The sequence below is a fragment of the Macaca nemestrina genome, chromosome 4, assembly GCF_043159975.1.
Source record: "Macaca nemestrina isolate mMacNem1 chromosome 4, mMacNem.hap1, whole genome shotgun sequence".
In the NCBI taxonomy this organism is placed as follows: Eukaryota; Metazoa; Chordata; class Mammalia; order Primates; family Cercopithecidae; genus Macaca; species Macaca nemestrina.
Genome location: NC_092128.1, coordinates 97177600 through 97198921, shown reverse-complemented (window position 1 = coordinate 97198921; position 21322 = coordinate 97177600). Strand labels below are relative to the sequence as shown.

General features: G+C 42.1%; 1 long non-coding RNA gene across 2 annotated transcripts; it reads left to right on the top strand.

Annotated features, from left to right (window-relative positions):
• Positions 1-60: 60 nt before the first annotated feature.
• LOC139362822 (uncharacterized) lies at positions 61-7387 on the top strand. Of its 2 annotated transcripts, XR_011622251.1 has the most exons (4): positions 61-1753; positions 3730-3846; positions 5103-7042; positions 7156-7387. It is a non-coding gene; the product is annotated as an uncharacterized lncRNA (long non-coding RNA). The 2 variants fall into 2 exon arrangements; XR_011622252.1 differs by lacking the exon at positions 3730-3846.
• The last annotated feature ends 13935 nt before the right edge of the window (positions 7388-21322 follow it).

The window sequence follows — 21322 nt, the reverse complement described above, 5'->3', positions numbered from 1 at the left end:
GCTTCGGTCAGTATTATCTCTTTATTTTCTCAACTAGAGTGAATAAAATTACACGATGAAAGTAACTGTGTGCATGTTTCGTTGTTTATTGTAATGGTTTATTTCCTATTATAATTCTTGATTTAAATTACGTCTAGTTCTCCAAAAGTCAATTCTCCATGGACTCTTACTTCCCCTTTCCAAACAATTGTTAGCTCCTGAAGAGAATGGAGTCTTGGCTGACAACTGATTAGTTGAATAACAATAAAACAAGTTTTCTAGTCTCATTTATGATACTTTAATTGCACAGAAGGGGAGAAAGTAAGGAAGATAGGAAGGAAGGGAGGGAGAAATGGAGGGAGGGAGGGGAAGGGAAGGGAAGGTGCTGTGTCACTATATGCTGCTATTTGATTTCTGGTGTTGGGCTGAAATGTACCGTCCCTAATCAGAGCTGCTACATCACCCAACTCCATAGTGTGTCATTTGGTGTCCATAACTGTGTTATAGCCAATTATAGCTAAATTCTCTGTTCTGTATGCACAATCAAAGGGCGTCTGGAATGCGTTTTGCTATTTTCTGAATCCTATTATTGCAGACATGTTTATTACATTCAGAAGATGGCTTTCTGAAATTACATTGGAATTGTATGACCCACCTGCCATTTGCAAACAAAAGGACCGAAACATTTCTTAACAAGAAGGAAGTTCATTTAGCTCTTTCCTGGTAACTTTTCTCATGTTATTTTCTTTCTTAGCTATATCTTTAAGACTCACTGCCCAAGCCCCTACGTATTTGTAAAAATATCTAAGCTCTCCAGTTAATGTTTAATAATCCTGTGGTGAATGCTGGCTATAATTTTCATTGTGAATTTTTTTTCAAACTATGAAAAAAGGGATTGTAAAATGGACCCCAAATTATAACAATCTGATAGCCCTGAAATAGTTCATTTAGGTTGCCTTTCAAAAGAAAAAATTTTCAGGTTATGTCTTTAAATTTTTGGGGGGGCCATTTTAAGAGGAAAGTGAGTGGTGTTAGAAAGACACATGATACCTATTTGAAAACATAGCATCTCCTCATTAATTATTAAGGGAGAAGTGAAAGTGTTTCTAAACCAAATGCTTTCTTTTTCCCTTCTACTGAAGTTTACTCCTCTTATATTTTCCCCCCAAGCTTACTTTATTACTGGTATTTGCCTCGCAGAGCCAGGGGATATTACTACCTTTTTATTTGCTATTTTTACAGGACCCAGCAAAGTGCTTTTAAAATATATAACCACTTAATTCAAGTCAAGCTTCTTCAATACTCCTTTCATTCAAGCCCTTTCTAATTTGTTTTCCTCCAGCCAAGAGCCTGGAGAAGACACTGTGATTTATGTTTTCATTTATTTATTTTATTTGGGCTTTTCATTTAAGAAAAGAAATTCTGCACAACCCCCACCATCCTCCATTCTCCCTCATCTCACTCCACCCCACCCCCACTTCTGTATTTTAAGACTCTCAAGCCAGACTTCAGAGTTTTAAATTCATATCTTATCTGACCACAGACTGGATGAGTCTTGGTCTGGGCTTCTTACACGGCTCCGAGTGGTATCAACCCAGTGCTTTAGATTCAAATCTACTTGAGGGCAGTGCCTTTATCTTTGTCTTCCTTTATGACTTCACACCCTGCTCAGTAAAGAGCTCCCAGTACAGAGCCTCGGAGGAATTCAGCCTTTTCCCAAAGATGAAAGATGCTATGCCGTGGAGTTGAAATTCCCACAAAGAGATGATTAAAGGTGTGTGTTTGGCAACAGACAGGATCTGTTTTCTTGTACACATTAAGGTATTGTTTTTGTTTGGGAGCTGGGGGAAAGGAGGTGGAGGAAACCTCTGCATGACTTGTAAGAGCTTGGGCTTGGGAGTCCTGCAGCCATGGGTAGAGTCTTAGTTCTGCTACTTCATTATTGACTTTGAGTGAGTTACTCCTGCTCCCTACATGGATTCATCTATCCACCCATTCTGTCAGCAAATAGTTATTAGGCACCTACTGTATACCAGGCACTGAGTGGGTAGCAGGTGTTGACATAGATATGATTCCTTTCCACACTGACCTGGTGGGGTAAACAGTCAGACAAGCATTAACAATAAAGCACGACAGGCATAAGAACAGGGGAAGCCAGGGAAGCCCTCCCCAAAAACAGTGATATATAAGTGACATGAGATCAGTTTCCTCAAGTACAGAATAGGGGTTAATATAATGCCTGCCTCGTAGAGTCCGTATGAGAAGAGAGAAGATAATGCACAAGTAGGGCTTTGCATTGCTACTCTCATAAAGTAAAAAAATCAGGAAAAAAAATCAGTAAAGCAATTATTGTCATTATTGCTAAGTACCATCCCGGGATTCCTAAAGAAATTAATATTAGAGAATCATGACATTTTACCTGCAAGAATATGCAAGCTTTACCCTGCAGTTCTAATTTTTTTTTATGGAGAGAACTAAACAATAATACTGTCTGCAGAACATTAAAGTAAATTTGAAGATAAACGAACTAAAGTTAATAAGCACTCTCAAGTAAAAATTGCTAGCAATGGAGTCTTGTAGTAACTACTACTCTAAGGCAGAAATGAATCACACAACTCAATTCTATCCACTTCAAAAGAGGACTCATCTTCCCACTGAGTCCTGGACATCCCCAGCAGAAGAATGCTCCCCCAAAGCACTCTTACCAGTTTATTAAAGGTAATAAAACTTACTTTCATTTAAACATAGCCAAGAAGCATTTTTAAATGAATATTTATAGATTGGAAATCATATTTGCTCGTTGTAACTTCAGAAATGCATTCCCATAGAAACAAACCTTGGCTTCACCTATAATCAAAAAAGGCAGACCAAGGTTCATTCCAGGAAGTGCAATGCCTTGGTGGATAAAGAGTGGATAATGGAATTCTCCAACATAACTCCTGAAAATAATGAGATAACCAAGTGTTAATGCTCATAATCTTTGAATAACTTGCACAAATATCACAAATATTTGGGGGAAAGTATCTTTGCTGAGCTGTGGCAGAATTCTTCTTAGGGGAGAGAACTGCCTTTATTTTAGCAAATACTTAGACCATTTTGATGGTGTTTAGATGTGGTCCAAGACAGAGGTAAATTGCTCTGCATGATAACGTTGGAGGAATTTTGAGGTTCTGGGATCAGCCTGAAAAGCAGATAAAGGAGAGGAGAGTTTTGACAGACAGATGAGCTGCTAGTCAGTGCTTGGGAGACATTTAGGAAGAAAACTGACAGAAAGGTTTACATAAGCATGGGCATGTTAGAGGAACTATTATAAAAAATGATGTCCAATATTCAATTCTTGTAAAGCTGGATTTGTAAATTATTACTACTTTGTAAAGCTGGATTCATAGGTACCATCTCCTACACACACATGGAATTGTCACTATAGGTCTATATACATTGCATTGAGTAGTGATTGGAGGCCCTCAAGGAAACTGGCAGTATCTTGCTGGCCACAGGGCAGAGAAATGAGAATAACCTTGGGGTCCAAGAGAAATAAGAGGTCAGCCAGAACGAGAGGTTGCAGGAAGGGACCAAGAGAACATGAGCCCCTGCAAAGTCATAGAAATCATGGGCAAGGCAATGAGAGATCCATACAGCACATGGACAAAAGAATTTGAGCCAGTCTTACCCCACCTGAGCTATATATCTATATGTAAAATATATTAAGATTAATCTTCTTTCATTGGAATTTTTTTTTTTTGAGACAAGGTCCCACTGTGTTACCCAGGCTGGAGTGCAGTGGCACGATCTCGGCTCACTGCAGCCTTGACCTCCCAGGCTCAAGCCATTCTCTCACTGCAGTCTCCCAAACATCTAGAATCACAGGTATGAACCACCATGCCCAGCTAATTTTAATTTTATTTGTTTTTTATGTAGAGATGAGGTCTCCATGTCTTTTCCAGGGTGGTCTCAAACTCCTGGGCTCAAGGGATCTGCCCACCTTGGCCTCCCAAAAGTGCTGGGATTACTGGTGTGAGCCACCATGCCTAGCTGGAAATTCTTACTAAATCAAAGTAATCTGAAAATTTAAGCAGCTATTCTGGCTCAGGCCGCACTTCAGATTTTGGAGTAATTGACAAGCTGAAAAGGCAAACTGGAACTACTTTTTCAGTTTCAGAGATGCCAGCAACAGCTCATTTGCATTCTAATAGTACTGTCCCTTTAAGGAGGAGAACGCTGTCATCAATGAATGGTTGCTGATCTAATGACTAATTGATGGCAAAGAGTCTCTAATGACCTAATAGCTCATTAGGGTTGACTGAGCCAGCAGGGGTCTTTGAAAATGTTTTTTATTCCACTCTAAGGCTTTGTGAGTTTTCCTGCACACATCAGACCACTGCCCAGTTTATGAAACCTACAAATGTGAAACCACAACAAGAATGGGGTGGCCCTATACAAATATAATTTGGAAGTGTAAAGGCAAATATGGAACCCACATGACAGAGACATGTCACACTGCCAAAATTATATTATGGGAAGCTCCAGAGAGACATGCTGGGAACCAAATGCGTTCTCAATAGGTAACAACTTATGCCAAGAATTGAGTTGTCACCATGATAGCATGGAAACATCTTCAGAGTGGTTAAATTCACCATTCATTCATTATTTAATAAATCAATGTTTATTAAATACCTATTACCCATATGGTAGTATACATAAAAACTTATATACATTATATCAATTTATTGCTATTTATTATATCAATTTATAGCAATTAATTGCTATGGTCATTCACATATGAGAAATGTGAGGTTCTGGGAAATTAGGAAGATTGAAAGAGTTACATAACATATGCTTCATATAGAACTGAAATCCAGGTCTCTCCCCAAAATTCCCGCCTTTTTTCTTTTCACCATATTGTTCCTTATTAGAGTTCAACAATTCAAGCACTTTATTTTTTGGATAACATATATCCCTAAAGATATAAGGAAAGGCCCTTATTGCCCTTACTGTCAGCATTCATCTGAAAATAAATAGCCAATTCTGGATTTTATGGCAAAGATAATGTGAATATTCGAAATATTCAGATAAGCCCCAAGTGATGGTGATGAATTCTCACTCAGTTCTTCTTTCTAACACAGAGTCCGCCCACTCCTGGGCTGCTACCAGGACAGGACGTCCAGTGGATGAGTTTCCTTCCTGGCATCAACCCCTGCCCACTGATGAAGCCGGACCTGGAAATGGAGCAAGAGACAAGAAGCAGACACCCTGGAAGACTGGCCCCGCGTGCAGAAGTATCTCATTAAACTTAAGACACTGATTGTAATATTTTTCTTCAGCACAAGAAACCCCGCTTTATATTTAACTGAAGTTTTCCATTGTTTTTGCTTTTGTTTTTGTTTTTGATACGACAGGGTTTTGCTCTGTCACCCGGGCTGGATTCAGTGCACAGGATCATGGCTCACTGCAGACTTGACCTCCCGTGCTCAAGTGATTCTCCCAGCTCAGCCTCCTGAATAGCTGGGACTGCAGATGTTTGCCACCACACCTAATATTTTTCTTGTCTTTCCTTTTATGGAGAGATGGGGGTCTCCCTATGTTTCCCAGGCTGGTCTCAAACTCCCGGGCTAAAGCCATCTTCCCACCTATAATTTTAACTGAAAACAATCATCTGGGAAGCAACCAGGGTATCCAGAGCACAGCCAGGGGACTGATTTCAAGCAAGAGGTATGTCCATAAATGTGGCCAAGATATTTATTCTCCAACTTCCACCTGCCATAGTTGAGGGCTACTCACAGGGGCATTAATCCCCTGGTACTTCAGGCGTGGGTGGAGGTCCACTGGTGGAGACACTTGCTGTAGGATGCTCGAGATGAGTGCCAAGAGGCTATGAACAGGGCTTTGAAAGCATCTGCTCCATCTGCTTTTTCTCTAGAATGACTAGAACAGTCTCCAAGCCCACATCTGTCCATGAACGTATAGAAGAGGGACATATTTCCAGCTTAGTAGTGTATAGTTGATACACGCTACCCGGTACCAAGAGAGTATATAATACTAGCATAAACATCCTGCAATATGTCAAGATACGGAGAGGCAGCTGTTTGTCCCTCTTTTGAAGGATTCAGGCAATCTTGGTTGACCTCTATTATAGAACTGGCATATATTAGCTGAAATAATACTTTAACAGTTTTTTAGTACCCAACTATATGTTCTGTTATAAGGAATAGCAAATGTTTAATCATAAATATTTTAATGGCTTCAGGGATTCATGGTATTCAATGACCGTGTTAAATGATAATAATCACATCTGGTTTATTACTATAGTAATTCAGCAGCTTCTCTTCAGCAGTTATTTTTTATTATATGTGCTGTGCTACTGTCATGGTCATTTATAGCAGTAATATTTTAAAGTGGCTCATTTGTTTGTTTAAGGACAGTTTCACAATATATTTCTGTATTAATATACATTTTGTACTATTATTTCCAAGCTGCCACTGGAAAATTGATCCTAGCCTGTTACGACTGGAGAGGCGGGAAGATACGCGAAATGTCCAAACAGAGATAGAGTGGGGGACCAGATGGGGCTGTCCCAGCACCCACTGGGGTTATGACAACTGCTGCTGGGCTTTATTCATAAGTGAGGAAGTGCATAAGAAAGAGTTAACAAATAATAGATGTAAAGAGAACACAGATTTGGAGAGGCATTTCAAGTGAAATCCCATCCCGCAGGCAAAGGGTGTGGGGAGGACACAAAGACACGTGGTTAGCAGGGCCCAGGTAGTCGGCAGGCCTCGGCAGGCATCTTGGTTTCAGTAACGAAATGATAGTGAGGAAGCAGGAATGAAAAAATGGGAACTTGCAAGAGTGAAGCAAGGGCAGCCCAAGGTCACTCGCTGGGTGGCTTAGACGCTGACATCAATTTCAAGTCTGCTCCAAGCGGGCAGCGGGAGTGAATCGCCGAAGCGTGGACGGGCAGCGACCCCTCCTCGGCCTTTCATTCCAACGGTTCAAAGCAGCAGGTGCTACCCAGGCCTTGTGTGTGATGCCTGCTGCGCTTCTGCCTCTTCTGGCACATCACAAGGTGTTGCTTGGGGAGGGGTAAACATTACCCTGAAATTCTATATTGCTCCTTAGTGGGGAGGGGTCCTTGATAACCCAGGGGAGTTAATTTTTTGTGACATTCTCCTGAACCAGGTTGCGGAAACGCAGAGGAGCCAGAAGAAAACTGCCAGGCTCCTGCTCAGCTTCCTCTTGGCTGGATCCTGATTGGGTGGGTGACAGAGGGCAAATGGCTTTTACGGCTGTGAATGATGTATGGCCGTAAAATGGTCTGTAACCAGAAGTGCCAACTGACATGCCTGCTGATTTAACGGACACCCCGGGTTATGTTTGCAGAGACGCTTAAATAAACACGTGCTAGGTTTGAGGCCGTTTACCAAGCAATCATTTCTCTCGCTCTTCCTTTCCATGTTATTTTACTTCATCATAAAAATGAGGATAGTAAAGTGATTATTCCCTTTTTTATAATAATGAAGATTTACTCATTGCAGTGGCAGTTCCTCTTTCTTCCTTCCTTCCTTACTGCTGTGTCTGGCTTTTTTTGCTCTTTCCACCTGCAGGGGTAGCTGTGATGGACTTGGGGAAGCCCAGGTAGGGTTGGTCAGCAGAGCCACTTGAATGAGCTGCCCTTTAAGAGTGGAAGAGATGTTGTCCAGTTGCGTTTGTATTTGGCGAATTAGGAAAATAAAGCCCCGAGATCACGGTTAGACCAATGAATGAAACAGAAGGATTTCTGTTCGGCTACAAATCAGCAAAGGCAAGGAAGACAACCCTTCTTATGATGGTCCTCTCACTGGGAAATATTCCATGAGTTCTTCAGCTCTGTAAACACAGGCTTCTCTGATCCATCTGCTACCCCCCCACAGCACTGATAATTAATGCAAAGTTCAATTTGGGTTTGGGAGCCTAATCTAGATGATATTCATGTGGCTACTGAATGGTCATTAGAGGGATGTAAATTACTGAATGTAGAAGTTTTCTCAAATAAATTGATCAGAAATCCATAGGACATCAATAGAGTAATTCCTGGCTATCTCTGCAGAAAATATCACATAAGATCCATTTGACTTTATATTCCAAGCTGAGTCAGGAATGGCAAACTAATTCCCAGTTTTTTCCCACTGGATCTCAACTGGGCCTCATAATCTCTTTCACTACCCATTGCTGCAAGCTGGCACTCAAGGCAATTTACCACTCCTGTGCTCGAACTTTCAGCTCTTTATTGTCTAAGCAAAGAAACTTACTGAACTTTTTTCCTTTTTCTATTGCTTGAATGTTATTTTAAAAACTAAATTACTTGTTTTTGTGAACCCATCTAATTCTGGTGCCTTTTTCAATGGTAAATCTTTAATCAATGTTCTTCTATAGTAATTGGCCCACTCGAGTTTTCATTTCTTCTGGAATCAATTTTGTTAGTGTTTGCTAGGAAATCATTTATTTTAGATGCTCAAATTTATTGTCAAAGAGCTGTATGCGATGTTCTCTTAGATTTTATTTTTAATCTTTCCCGTATCCATGTCTCCCTTTCTCATTGCTAATATTGTATATTTTTATTCTCTCCTGTTTTCTTAGTCTAACTTCAAAGGGATCCTCTATTTCACTTGTCTTGACAACCATCTTTTGGATTTATTCATTCTTCCTACATTTTTTTATTCCATATATCATTTGTTTCAGCTTTTGTCTTTATTAATTTCACTTTATAATTTCCTGTGTTTTGTGGCATTGTTGTCATCATTTTTCTAATTTCTTAAGGTTATTACTTAGGTTTTTTTTTAATCTTTTTGTCCATTATAATAATAAAAGCAAGGGTCAGCACACTATTATGCATGGGCCAAATCAGACCCACAACCTGTTTCTGTACAACTTGGGGACTAAGAATTGTTTTTACATTTTAAAGTGTTGTAAATAAAACCAAAAGGAATCTTCAACAGAGGCAATAGGGTCCACAAAGCTCTTGCCCTTTACAGAAAAAGTTTGCTGATATAGGCATTTCAGGCTATACTTTTTCTTCTGAGTACAGCTTTTACTCTGTCCCAGATTCACACAAACTGTTCTACTTTCCCTTGCTTCCTAGATACTTTATAATTTACCTTTCAATTTTCTCTTTTATCAAAGGGTTGCTCAAGAGTAAATTTCATAATGTCTAAGTATATTTTTACCCACCATTTGATCATTTATGTCTAATTTTATCAGCTTATCATAAGAGATCGTGGCCCAAGTCCATTCCAATTCTTCTATCTGACTGGCTGTTCCTGTCTGGTCCTGTAGGCACTTGGGTTTATTACCTTTGTGGAGTTTATTTTAATACAGTATTTTTTAGCCTTTCTAAACCAATGTTCCTCCTTCCTCTGAATACTTTTGATAAGATAAAGTCCTCTTGCCCTCCTTTAATAATAATTGACATTTAATCTAAACTAAATATTGGGCTGAAAATAAATCAAAGCAATGAGACAAAATACTGGGTTTTTTTCATAGTGCACACTCTTGAGATATTTACTCCATCCCTATGGTTAACTGTCACCACTCCACAGAAAATTGCTCTAGTCTTACATGTCACATTTTGGGCCTGGCAGGACTCCACGGTCCCCTTACTCACTGTGGTGTCTTCATTATCATCCAGATGAGAGAGCTCCTTGGTGGAATGTGAGTGATATACACAGATGTATTTGAATCTGGGCATTGGTAAACCTACAAGCTCAATAAAATAGAGATGTCCAAGAATTCAGGCCAGGAAGGAAGAAATAACACTGAGATTTCTGATACTATCATCACACACAGGGGAACAGATAAAAGTAATGATTTAATTACCTGTGTTTCAAGGCAAGAAACTTTCAGACTTCATAAACTATGTAGAATTTTTAAATCCCATAATAAACATCACAGGTAGTGGCCCAGAAAGATCAACTGGACCCCCCGTATCTGAAGGAGCATTTGCCTTGGAAAATGTAGCCATCTAGACTCTGGCGTCAGCTCTACAGAAACATCACTTTGTCTATGATTGCAAGCTGGTTATACCTGGGGACACTGGTTAATGCAAGTAAGTCTCAGACAGACTTATAGTAAATCATATGCCAACTTATTTACTATGAGAAATGGAACTGATGCATGGATGGAACAGTACATTGCAATAAAGTCATTTGTCCTATGAAATCAAAAGCACATTTAACCTCTCTTATTTCTTCTATGTATTTTAACAGTTATGTCAAAAGTACCACTAAGTTCATCAGCAAATGAATCAATGAATAAAATCTGGTATATCCACACAATGGAATATTATTTGGCAATGGAAAGAAATAAGGTACTGATACATGATACAACACAGATAAATCCTGAAAACATGCTAAGTGAATGAAGCTTGTCACAAAATATTGCCTATTGTATGATTCCATTTATATGAACTGTCCAGAACAGGCAAATCCATAGAGACAGAAAGTAGATGATTGATTGCCTAAGACTGGAGAGAGGGTTAGGAGTTGGGGGAGTGGGAGGTAATCATTAAAGGTATGGGGTTTTTGTGGAGGTTACGAACATGTTCTAAAATTGATTATGGTGATGGCTGCACAACACTGTGACTATATAAAGAACTAGCTAATTGTACACTTTTTTTTTTTTTTTTTTTTTTTTTTTTTTTTTGAGAAGCAGTCTCCCCCTGTCGCCCAGGCTGGAGTGCAGTGGCATGATCTCGGCTCACTGCAACCTCCGCCTCCCGGGTTCAAGGGATTCTCCTGCCTCAGCCTCCCAAGTAGCTGGGACTATAGGTGCGCGCCACCACGCCTGGCTAATTTTTTGCATTTTTAGTAGAGATGGGATTTCACCATGTTAGCCAGGATGGTCTCCATCTCCTGACCTCATGATCCACCCACCTTGGCCTCCCAAAGTGCTGGGATTACAGGCATGAGCCACTGCGCCTGGTCAATTGTATACTTTAAATGGTTGATATCTAGGGTATTGAATTATATCTGAATAAAGCTGCTACCAAAAAAAAAAAAAAAAAAAAAAGATCACTGAGATAATTTGGGGTTATAGCTCTTCCAGACTGATAACCTTCACATCTTTTTATTTTCATACATGAGCGTTTCATTCAAGGGCATGTCCGTCTCACAGTAGATGACAGAAGTGTAAATGAAACCCAAGCACATTTAAGTGCAAGCAAAACCCAAGCACATTTAAAAGGTCTACCTGTATCACAACCACTAAGCTCCTATCAACCAAGCAAGTTGCATGGCTAAACATAATGTCAATGGTGAGAGGACGTATGTGCCACCAGCTCTTCCAGGAGTCATGTGGGAAGGCTGTGGATGTACAATTGGATTACATCATGAATTGATGGAGAAGGTGGAAAATTTGGAAAAGAATCAAATCCACCACAGGTACCATTTCTTTCTGGGGGTGGGAGGGATGTGTGTGGCCCTAACACCATGGAGTGCTGGCACTCTGTGTCTCCTTATGATGCACACTGGGAACTCAGGCCCATCTCATCCACTGGACATAGTTTTCCTCGTTTTATTTTTTGTCAACAAAAATCTTGAGATCTTTTAAACTGCTGTGAAAAAAAAAATGAACTATGAATTTTTTGTTTGTTTTTGTTTTTGTTTCTGAGATGGAGTTTCGCTCTGTCACTCAGGCTGGAGTGCAGTGGCACAATCTCGGCTCACTGCAAGCTCCGCCTCCTGGGTTCACACCATTCTCCCACCTCAGCCTCCCAAGTAGCGGAGACTACAGGCACTCACCACCACACCCGGCTAATTTTTTGTATTTTTAGTAGAGACAGGGTTTCACTGTGTTAGCCAGGATGGTCTCGATCTCCTGACCTCATGATCTACCAGCCTCGGCCTCCCAAAGTGCTGGGATTACAGGCGTGAGGCCTCGTGCCTGGCCAATGAACCATGATTTTTATGTTTCACAACTTACAGAGTTGGCTTCATCTACTTGATAATTCTCTTAAAATATATCCAGCATTTTAAATTTTGTTCCTCTAGGAAGCTGGGAGATATACTAGCCTCCCATTCCTCCTCCCTGCATTTCCTCCATCTCAGAGCCTCCCTTGCTTTCCTTCTGTCTTCCAGACACAAATATCTCCTTCCTCTTCTGGCTCCAACATAATTCCTGTGTCTGATTTGAAGTGACACGCCTATGATGTAAGTGGATGTCTCCCTGCACTAGAACTTGGCCTCCTTCTGCACCTATAGGATGCAGGTCTAAGTTCCTAGGAAGATAAGGTTCAATATTTGTCAAACAAATGAGTTAACAAATCCAAAATTACACAGATATTTGGCAGCAGATAAGAGAAGGGAAGAGGTGTTGCAAAGAAAAAAGAGCTTATACTTTCCCCAAGTAACATACTCTATAAAGCACAACAAACAAACAAAAGTCAAACTTCAATGCCAGTAATCATTTTCCAAATAGGAAGGGTTTCTGTTGGCCATGTTTTTTTACTAATAGATTACAGCACTGACTCAGAAATGTTCACCCTCTTATTCATTTCAAAGTACGTAAATTCTGATAAGCTGTTTCTGTCTGCTGCCAGAGGGTGAGTGCTGAGGGCCGAGAGAGACCACCACCAGCAGAATCTGCCCCAGGCCTCATCAGACCTTGGCTCTGACCCAGAGCTTCATCCTGCCTTGACACAGGTGACAGGTGATTTTCACAAGAGCAGCACGGCCATGGGTGCCAGCTGTGATGACACCGTTTTCCTTTCCATTCAGTAATATCAGTTCACACGGAGCCTCCCTCTGTACCTACACACTTGTGGGGGGAACCTCACTTCACTATTAACAGCTGAGAGTAAATACTATTAGGACACCAGTTTTTTTCTTTTTCTTTTTAGGACCCCAATATTATCAACGAGAAACTTGTGATGTGGGAGGGTTCGTGGCAGAGCTGGTGTGGGAACTCAAGTGGTCCAATCCAGTCTGTTTGTAATTACTACCTTCCAAAGAAACATCAAAATGCAAGTGGGTGAGAGAGAGACAAATTCTCTCTACGGGAAAAAACATGTTATTCACAACATGAAGTAGTAACAAAAAAATTGTATGCGACCTGCCAGCATACAGGGCCATCCTATCGCCGTGCTGAGCTTGAGAGCCATTGCTCCAGCTCTCCTTTGATGCCATGTTTAGTCCAAGGGAGGCCTGGGAAACAGAGGGCATAGAGGAAGGCTATGGGGCCAGCCCAACCTAAGTTCAAATCCTGTCTCCTCCACTAACAGTAACCTTGAGCAAGACACTTTCTCAGTCAAGTTTCCCATCTGAGAAATGTAGGGATTATGACACTTTCCTCATGAGCTGTCACAAGAATTAAACTAAATAATACACATAAGCAGCCCAGAACATGAGTATTCTATAACTGTTTCTCTTCCCTCTCTAAGGCAACAGGAAATAAAAAACACAGAATGGCTACAAAGTATCAAAAATAAACCAGCCAGTTCCTCTAATTTAGCTACCATTGGTGTGGGTATCAGGGGCCAAGGGTCTACATCCAAGAAAGGAGAAACACATTTGCTCTGCACCCCACGGTCTCTTGAGTTTTGCTGTTAACCACAAATGGTAAATTACTTCAATTTCAGGAGAACAAAATCCTACTCACTTTCTAAATGCACTAATTGCCAAGCATAGGAGATTTATACCCTAGAAACTAACCTCAGAGACAGTTTGTTTAAAAACAAACTAACTAAAAACCCAAAGCCCTTGAGTTTCAGAAACAAACACTGAAGCCAGCAGAAATTTCTGCATTTAACCCACCTGCACCCCGGCCCTCCCCCAGTTAAGGCAAAGTCTTTGAGCTTTTAAGAAGAAGTTGAAAGGAATCTGTTGCTGGAGACAGATGGGAAGATGAACCAGACAAGAGGTCTGTGGGGGCATTTCTAATGAGAAGCCAGTTAAGTGGCTATAATTAAAGGTGGTCGAAGTGCCTGCAGTAGCCAGTCCTCGAGCCACCTGCCTGTTCTCTTACTGGCCCACACAGTGCCCGCCCAAGATGCACACAGCTGCTTTCACACGTGGCATTGATTCCACCCAGGCCACAATGGCAAAAAGAGGAGAAGAGCACAGCTTTCTCCCAAGTGTGGAGGAGCAAAGACTGGCGCATCCTCCAGAACGCTGCCACTGCTCCCAGCTTTGTGGGGTGGGGAGGGGTCAGGGTCCAACCTGGAGTGAAGATTCCTCATTTGCTTACCCCTCTGTGCCTGAGGCTTGCAGAAGCCAAAGCTCCAACAGGGAAGCTGTCCAGGGGAACAGCCACAAGCACTGCACCCTCCCTCAGCTCCCATTCCGGCCCCGCTTCCAGCCCCTCTGAGCCTGCAAGGAGTGGGATGGCATTGCAAGAGCGTCACCCACACTGGTTCACAGGCAGCACCTGCTGTGGAAGAGGGACAGGTTGAGGGCTTCTGACAGCAGCCAGTGCCCTATAGACATTCAGGTTTATAACACGCTTCACAGAGACACTGGCACGCAGGACAGCCCAGCCCTGCGGAACCATGTTAAATGATCCCATTGCACAGATGAGGAAGACTGGTGATGAATTGGCTAAAGGCAGGAATTTAGAGGCAGACCTGCCTTGGACCCTACCCCTCACTAGCTGAGGGACCCCAGGTGAGTTCGCCTGAGCCCACTCTGCCTCAGTTCCATCACCTGTAGAACGGGGATGACACTACCCACACCTGTGAGCTTTAGCAAGGATTCAATGAGATAATAGACGAAAAGTACTTAGTACAGTGCCTAGCACCCAGTGAACTCTCAAAAAATAATAGCCATAACCATTTTGGAAGGTTTCAGAAGTGAAGGAACACACCCAAGGTTGTGCAGAGAATGGGATTCACACCCATGCCTATTTCAAAACCCAGACTCAAAGTATTACGCCACGTTGGTACAGTCATAAGACCACACGTAATGCATGTAATGTAAGTTACATTATGAAAGAAAATAATGAAGCAAAATGCAATGGGGTCTTCCATAGCCTCTTCTGAGTGGCTTGCACAAAGCAGATAATCAATAGGTATGTATTAAATGAAAAGTGGATGAATATTCATGTTTAACTCTCCCTTTCTACTTTCCCTAACTAATGCCTGCATCTTATAGCAGTTCCCCTTTCTAAATGAAGCAAAAGGCAGTGGATTACCTCTTCCCCAGAATGTTGAGTTTGTGCTGGGACACCTCCATCCCCTCCTCTCTCCTATTCTTTCCTGTGCTAGTCATGGTTCACAACCTGAGATCAAGTCCAGGGTACTCTTGTTTTCAGATGATGTCACCATTTGTATCTTTTCAGCTTTTTAGGATTTTTGTCTTATATCTCCTTCTCAGGCAGATTCAGCTTTCTGTCATTTCTTCATTTGCTCCACCCATTTTTACTGAGTGCCAGCTATGGTCCTGGCATTGGGGATCCAACAGGGAACCACAGATAAGCTCCAGTTGCAGGGAGATAAACAGAAGAACAAAAAGTAAAATCTGGGCTGGGCACAGTGGCTCATGCCTGTAATCCCAGCACTTTGGGAGGCCGAGGGGGGTGGATCACAAGGTCAGGAGACTGAGACCATCCTGGCTAACATGGTGAAACCCCATCTCTACTAAAAATTAAAAAAATTAGCTGGGTGTGGTGGCACACGCCTGCAGTCCCAGCTACTCGGGAGGCTGAGGCAGGAAAATCACTTGAACCCAGGAGGTGGAGGTTACAGTGAGCCGAGATCGCGCCACTGCACTCTAGCCTGGGCGACAAAGCGAGACTCCGTCTCAAATAAAAGAAAAAAAAGTAAAATCTGTCCAGGCATGATAGCTTACACCCATAATTCCAGCATTTTGGGAGGCCAAGACGGGTGGATCACTTAAGCCCAGGAGTTCAAGACCAGCCTGGGCAACATGGCGAAACCCCGTCTCTACCAAAAAAATTTTAAAATTAGCTGGGCGCGGTGGCGCTTGCTTGTAGTTCCAGTTACAAGCTGAGGTGGGAGGATCACTTGAGCCCAGGAGGTTGAGGCTGCAGTGAGCTGAGATGGCACTAATGAACTACAACCTGGGCGACGGAGTGAGACCTATCTCAAAAAATAAAAATTTTTAAAAAGAGGTTAATCTATAATATGCCAGAGGGTGGTAAGTCCTGTGGAAAAGCTCCTACCGGAGAGAGGAATTGAAGTGCCGGGTGACCGACCTCCAGAGCCATCTCACATAGGGCTGACATGAAGGCCTCGTGCATGAGGCAATGTGTGAGCAAAGACCTGAAGACAGTGCCAGAGCCACCTAAAGTGGCAGTTGCACAGAGAACACAAGCAGTCCGGACACCTGGGGGAAGAGTTCTTCAACCAGAGGAACACTAAGAAGGTCAGTGTGGCTGGAGCAGAGCGAGCGATGGGAGGTCGGAGAGGTAACAAGAGCAGGAGTCGAAGGCTTTGATATCCATAGGGGGATCTTGACTTGTTCTGCCTTAGGTGGGCAGCCCTTGGGGAGTCTTGAGCACAGGCATGATTTGGCCTTACTTTAACAGGCAACCTGGTGCTGGTGTTGAGAACAGACTGTGGAGGGGGAAGGGCAGATGCAAGGACACCAGGCAGGGGGCTATCCCAGGAACAGAGACAGGCTGGTGGTGTGGGCTGGGGAGAGGTTGTGGGGTGCTGGGTAGCCTTTGAAGATGTTTGGAAATGAGACTCTCAATGGAGACAACTGGGCTCAGTTCCACACTGTTCCATCCAGGTCATCGTTGCACCTTATTCTCAGGGATTTACTTCAGGGCAGAAGCCAGAGTTTGGGGAAATATAAAAGTGTGTCTGGACTTTGACACATAAATTGAATTTATCCCCCTGTAGGTCATCTTCTAAAAGGAAAACCCACACAGATACTGGTTTCAGTTTCCACTCAAAACTTCCCCAAAGCAGTGAACATCCTTTCTCTATAGGCAAATCCTCTTCACTTCTCCCCTCTTTTTCCTCCTGTCCCCACAAAGTTTCTGTAGATTTCCTGGGGACGCCCTGAAGCTGTGGGAACCACAAATCTTGAGTCCTTTGACCAGCACCCTCGGTGCCTTGAGACAACCAGAAACCCAGGGGGCTGACCTCGCAGAGACTCCCCTGCTGGGCTTGGGACTCCAGCCAGGAGCAGGTTGTGCAGCCTGCAGCTAAGCCAGGGCAGATTGCTGGAGTTTGGTCAAGAGAACAGATGTGCATTATGGGCCAATCTGACCGCAGAGAAACATTTCCTGGTATTTTTAAAGGTGCACAATTGCCTGGTTAAGCCAAGGCAATTTGACACACATTACCTTGTTCATAAACAGAGGGAGAGAGGGAGAGGGAGAGAGAGCCCTTCCTCCCGGAGGGTGTGCAAAGGTAGGAAGCGAAGCCAAGCAACACTCAGAAATGCTGCAGCACAGCTTCAGGAAACAAATGTCGGTGGGAAGGGCCCAACAGCATATTAATGGCCTCGACGTTACCACACCCAGGCCAGATGCAAGAAGCTATTGATCGTCTGTTCGCTCTTCATTTCAAGGCAGGAGTTGAGCTGTCGTCACACAGGAGGACAAACACTCCATTTAAAGGAACCCTCCCTTACAGACTCCCTCATCACTCCCTCATCAAACACCTACCCAGCATCCGCTCTCCTTTTTCTCTTTCTTTAAAGTTTTAATTTTAGTTGACAAATAATAATTGTACGTATTTATAGGATATAAGGTGATCTTTCAATACATGTATACTTAATAGTGTCTGCTACTTTCCAGTAATTTCCCAAGGAATCCCAAGGAAATGACAAGCATCTTTATTCTTAAAACACTTAAACTAGAGTTGGGGAGACCAGATGTCTGTTAAGTGAAATTCCCAAGGCAGCAGAGCAGGAATCCTGAGAGAGAGAGAGAAAGGGCTTCATAAATAAGGCCAGTCCTGTATCTTCCCACTCTTCCTGAAATGTTCTCCATCTCCTCCCACCACTATCCCATCCACATTACCTAGTGACTTCCATCTTCTCCAGCAACACTGAGCTCCCAAGTCAGTTGCTGGATGAAATCTCCCTGAAATCTGACCTCCCCTGCACACACTCTTCCCTGCTCCCTGGTCACTTAACACACAAATTCTTCTCCACACGTCTGCTTTTGCCACTAAACTATCACAATGCTTGGCATGTAATGTGTGCTCATTAATATCAGTGCCCATGAAATGAAAGTCTGGGCTTTAGTTTACCTGAAGGAGCTCAAGGGGAAAGTCATTTCTATAAGGGAATAGGAGAGAATATGAGCAACGTGGAGCTGAATGAAGCAAAAGTAAATCTTTCTTATCAGGGGAGACATTAGCTAAGTACTTTTCATGATATATGGAATGGAAAAAAAAAAAACCCAAGATTACTCAAAATGTAAGGTTTCCATAAAAGTTGATTTTCAGGGGCCATGAGAGAGGTAAGATCCAGGGAAGAGGGAAGGCAGGGGCAGGTGTGCAAAGCTTGAAGCATTTAAAGGAATTCAGTTCCAAGACATGAAGGGGGAGGAGAGAAACACTGTGTACCAGGTATGAATATCTAGAACATTCTCTGGGCAAAACTCAGGGAGTTCATTATCTGGGGTGAAGCGATTTCAAGAAAGGCATTGTCACCCTGGAATCAAGGCAGCACCTAGAAGCCATTAGATAGAAGGACAGGGAGCTCTGAGAAAGAACTTTTCCAGGAATGAGGCTATAGAAAACAGAGGAAGTGAGGGAAGTGAGGAAGATTAAAACAGCCTGCTGCACAGGGTTGACCTGGGCCGAGCTAGAAGATATGCAATGGCCCTGGACAGCAGTGGGGATGCCTTGTCCTCTACAAAACTTATACTCAGCAGAAAGGTAGTTTGAATTCTAAATCTCAACTAGTGTCTTTGAGAAGGAAAAAGTGATAGTGAGTTCCCACAATAGCACTGAAGAGACCGTTCACTCACTCATTCATTCATTCATTCATTCACGGAACAAACTTTTTTTTAGTAGCAAATATGTACAAGATATTGAGTGCTGTGAGGGCTGAAACATGACTCTGCTGGTATCCAGACCCTCAGACCTTACAGCTAAACACAGGTTATCAAGAATGCTTTAATAACTAGGCTACAAGGTAAGAAAATCAATGTCCTAACACCTCTCTGCAAATGAACTAGAAAATCTGGAAGAAATGAATAAATTTCTGGACACATTCATCCTCCCAAGATTAAACCAGGAAGAAGTCGAATCTCTGAATAGACCAAAAAACAGGCTCTGAAATTGAGGCAATAATTAATGGCCTACCAACCAAAAAAAGTCCAGGACCAGACGGATTCACAGCGCAAATTCTACCAGAGGTACAAGGAGGAGTTGGTACCATTCCTTTTGAAACTATTCCAATCAATAGAAAAAGAGGGACTCCTCCCTAACTCATTTTATGAGGCCAGCATCATCCTGATACCAAAGCCTGGCAGAGACACAACAAAAAAAGAGAATTTTAGACCAATATGCCTGATGAATATCGATGCAAAAATCCTCAATAAAATACTGGCAAACCAAATCCAGCAGCACATCAAAAAGCTTATCCACCATGATCAAGTGGGCTTCATCCCTGGGATGCAAGGCTGGTTCAATATATGCAAATCAACAAACGTAATCCATCATATAAACAGAATATAAACAGAACCAAAGACAAAAACCACATGATTATCTCAATAGATGTAGAAAAGGCCTTTGAAAAAATTCAACAGCCCTTCATGATTAAAAACTCTCAATAAATTCGGTATTGATGGGACATATCTCAAAATAATAAGAGCTATTTATGACAAACCCACAGCCAATATCATACTGAATGGGCAAAAACTGGAAGCATTCCCTCTGAAAACTGGCACAAGACAGGGATGCCCTCTCTCACCACTCCTATTCAACATAGTGTTGGAAGTTCTGGCCAAGTCAATCAGACAGGAGAAAGAAATAAAGGGTATTCAATTAGGAAAAGAGGAAGTCAAACTATCCCTGTTTGCAGATGAGATGATTGTATATTTAGAAAACCCCATCGTCTCAGCCCAAAATCTCCTTAAGCTGACAAGCAACTCCAGCATAGTCTCAGGATACACAATCAGTGTGCAAAAATCACAAGCATTCCTATACACCAATAATAGACAAACAGCCAAATCATGAGTGAACTCCCATTCACAAATGCTTCAAAAAGAATAAAATACCTAGGAATCCAACTTACAAGAGATGTGAAGGACCTCTTCAAGGAGAACTACAAACCACTGCTCAACGAAATAAAAGAGGACACAAACAAATGGAAGAACATTCCATGCTGATGGATAGGAAGAATCAATATCGTGAAAATGGCCATACTGCTCAAGGCAATTTATAGATTCAATGTCATCCCCATCAAGCTACCAATGACTTTCTTCACAGAATTGGAAAAAAACTACTTTAAAGTTCATATGGAACCAAAAAAGAGCCTGCATTGCCAAGACAATCCTAAGCCAAAAGAACAAAGCTGGAGGCATCACACTACCTGACTTCAAACTATACTAAAAGGCCACAGCAACCAAAACAGCATGGTACTGGTACCAAAACAGAAATATAGATCAATGGAACAGAACAGAGCCCTCAGAAAAAACACCACACATCTACAACTATCTGCTCTTTGACAAACCTGACAAAAACAAGTAATGGGGAAAGGATTCCCTATTTAATAAATGGTTCTGGGAAAACTGGCTAGCCATATGTAGAAAGCTGAAACTGGATCCCTTCCTTAAACCTTATACAAAAATTAATTCAAGATGGATTAAAGACTTAAATGTTAGACCTAAGACCATAAAAACCCTAGAAGAAAACCTAGGCAATACCATTCAGGACATAGGCATGGTCAAGGACTTCATGTCTAAAACACCAAAAGCAACAGCAACAAAAGCCAAAATTGACAAATGGGATCTAATTAAACTAAAGAGCTTCTGCACAGCAAAAGAAACTACCATCAGAGTGAACAGGAAACCTAAAGAATGGGAGAAAATTTTTATAATCTACTCATCTGACAAAGGGCTAATATCCAGAATCTACAAAGAACTCAAACAAATTTACAAGAAAAAATCAAACAACCCCATCAAAAAGTGGGCAAAGGATATGAACAGACACTTCTCAAAAGAAGACATTTATGCAGCCAACAGACACATGAAAAAATGCTCATCATCACTGGCCATCAGAGAAATGCAAATCAAAACCACAATGAGATACCATCTCACACCAGTTAGAATACTGATCATTACAAAGTCAGGAAACAACAGGTGCTGGAGAGGATGTGGAGAAATAGGAACACTTTTACACTGTTGGTGGGACTGCAAACTAGTTCAACCATTGTGGAAGACAGTGTGG